This window comes from Schistocerca gregaria, unplaced genomic scaffold (genome assembly GCF_023897955.1).
Source record: "Schistocerca gregaria isolate iqSchGreg1 unplaced genomic scaffold, iqSchGreg1.2 ptg000317l, whole genome shotgun sequence".
Classification (NCBI taxonomy): domain Eukaryota; kingdom Metazoa; phylum Arthropoda; class Insecta; order Orthoptera; family Acrididae; genus Schistocerca; species Schistocerca gregaria.
In genome coordinates this window covers 830,271-833,289 of record NW_026061795.1, presented here as the reverse complement: position 1 = coordinate 833,289, position 3,019 = coordinate 830,271, and the positions used below count along the sequence as shown (strand labels likewise).

Sequence of the window (3,019 nt, the reverse complement as noted above, 5' to 3'; positions counted from 1 at the left end):
CTTCTTGGCAGGAAAAGCCGATCTGTCTAAGGTGGATATGCAGCACTCGGCAGCCTGCACTTGATATTCGCCCGTATTTTCGGTGAGTATGTTTGCATGCATTCTGCAGTATGAATCTTTTTGAGCACGTGCGACACGGGACGAGTTATCATCTACATCTGTATGGAAACCCTGCAAAACACATTTAAGTGCCTGGTAAAGGGTTCATCGAATCACCTTCACAACTGATAATTAATTGAAACCCTCAGCTGCCGACAGTTGTTGTTGATATACTTCGATGGGGACAGCTGAAAAGTGTGCCCCTACTGGGACTCGAACCCAGAATCTCCTGCTTACAAGGCAGACGCTCAATCCATCTGAGCTATCGAGGGCACAAATGAACAGCACGACTGCAGGAATTTATCCCTCGCACGCTTCCCGTGAGACTCACATCCCCAACCGTCCACAATCCGATTACGTAATGTACTTAATAGGTATTTGTCCATCCACTCATTACTGGCTCACACTAAGGTGACGATTCCCGTAAGAGTTCCGGCAGCCTGTGCGCATTCGCACAGACGAAGGTCAATGGCTGGGAAACGTTTAACCATAGATATGAAGATAGTAACTGTTCTTGAAAGAACAGGCGCCACTGACGACCGTACAGCTCTTCTAGAACACATGATAGACCGGCCGATGTGGCCGAGCGGTTGTAGGCACTTCAGTCGGGAGCCACGCGAACGCTACGGTCGCAGGTTCAAATCCTGCCTCGAGCATGGATGTGTGTGATGTCCTTAGGTTAGTTAGGTTTAAGTCGTTCTAAGTTCTAGGAAACTGATGACCTCAGATGTTAAGTCCCAAAGTGCTCAGAGCCATTTGAACCATCAGTCCGTATGTTTGCACACTACTTACAGTAACTTATGCTAAGGACAACACACACACAACCATGCGCGAAGGAGGACTCGAACCTCCAACGGGGGGAGCCGCGCGAACCGTGACAAGGCGTTGGAGACATGGCGGGTACCCCGCGCGGCTCATGGCAGCCATGACACTGCTTCAAACAATGGGCTGTAGAAACTTTTGTAAAGCACGGATTAAAAAAATAAAAACCTTTCCGTTCCAAGGGTCTAGACAAGTACACCTTTAAAAATTGCAACTACAAAGAAATTGAATTTTCGAACGTTTTGAATGAGAACCTGTCCTTATGGAACACCGTTGATCAAATGTCACAGGGATTATATACTCAGGTTTCACAGGTGGATTAACACTTTCTGATCAATATCCGAAATGATCAGGGCTTAAAACTTTGAAGAGTTAAATTTCAAGGGCCGTTCTCTTGTATGCAAATAGTTTCACAGTAGAAATTTCTCTAGTTTTATTTATTTATTTATTTATTTATTTTTCTGTAGGTAAAGAAGGATAGCATTGTGAGGAGGGGGAAGGGGGGGGGGAGGAATCTTGCATCTCCCACCTTGGAATTCTCAGTACAGAATTTTTATTCATTACGAGATTCTCAGCCACTTGCAGAAGTGATTTTGCGTGATTCTGCAAAACTTTTCCTTTAGCCAATCGTAGCAACTATAGGATTCCGTTCCTGCTGCATGACATGTCTCGGAACTTAAACTGACCAACTCATTTGCATAAAGAGCTAGCTTATCATCCGCTTCTTTACTTGCGTAGACCGTTCATGGTCTGCAAAGAATTTTTTCTTTAATCGTTTTTTTATGTCTTTTATAAACTGCAACACTTTCTAAACTTTCTAAACTTAACGCCGTTGAAGCATGGTCTTTTACTGAATGACCAAAAAGCAATGCTGACAGCTGGAGTCCAAGGTTTTTGTTAATCAAGCCGTTTTGTATTCTTGTGGTGATATCTCCGTAGAGTCTTTCATTCCCTAACGCATATTTCTTTATATCTAATTGAGAAGTGAAATACCGGTTTTCATAGATGCAGATTTAAAATATTTTAATATAACGCAATAAATATTTCATTAAAATTTTCATCCCCTTATGCTCGAAGTTCCAAAACCAGAAAAACACGTAGTTTTTAAAAATTGTAACACATTATCCGAATATGAATTGTCTGATATATTTAGTAATGCTTTCATAATGAACCTTTTTCTGAAACATCTCACACCCTTTAGGGGTTGGGTTTTCAAAAACAGTTAAACACGTATTCTTCTATTTAGAACCGAGGAGTCAAATTCAAATCTTCATCCATTTAATTCTAAAAATGCTTTCATAGTGAAATATTTCATAAAACTTTTCATCACCTATTTCACTCTATTAGTCAGATAAATTTCCAAAAGCCACGAAACACATTTTTTTAACATCCAACCGAAATGTCAAGTACCTATTTTCATAGATGTAGCTATAAAAAGGCTTCAGTAGTTCTTTAATAATGATTTATTTTCAAAAAACCTTCACTAATTATTTTATCCCCCATTGGAAGAATTTCGGAAAATGCTAAAATCCTGTTTCTTTTTTGTTTTTTGTCTGAGACACCAAATGTCAATTTTCGTAGTTTTGTAGTTATAGCTTCAATAGCGACATAGGGACATATTAAAAAAAAAAACTTTCAACCCATATTTCACCTCCTTAGGAGTGAAATTTCGAACAATCTCTTCTTAAATGACGCTTTCAGCGTAAGATTTACACCTTCCACAAATTTCAAGTCCGTATACTTTGCAGGTTGGGCTGGAAGACTATGGGTCAGTGAAACCTGTGCCCCTATTGCACCTTCTTGGAGGTTGTAGTTCCAAAAACAGTGAAACACGTATTTTTCAATAACACAATTTTCATAGATTTTGCTTTAAAAATTCCTTCGCACTGAAATACTTTCATAAAACATTACATCCTATATTCCACCCGTCTTAATGGTTGAATGTATCAAAAACAGGTTTTCATATATTTCATGAAACATTTCATCCTCTATGAAATGGGGTATGGTAGTGACACACCAAAATCACAATAGTAATCCTTTGTAGTTGCTACATATTTTATTACAATCAAAAGCATTACAAAATCACAATTACAATAAT

At 39.2% G+C, this 3,019-nt stretch overlaps 1 non-coding gene across 1 annotated transcript; it reads right to left on the bottom strand.

The window, feature by feature from the left end:
• Positions 1-297: 297 nt before the first annotated feature.
• Trnat-ugu (transfer RNA threonine (anticodon UGU)) lies at positions 298-372 on the bottom strand. The gene has a single exon. It is a non-coding gene; the product is annotated as a tRNA-Thr (tRNA).
• Positions 373-3,019: the final 2,647 nt, after the last annotated feature.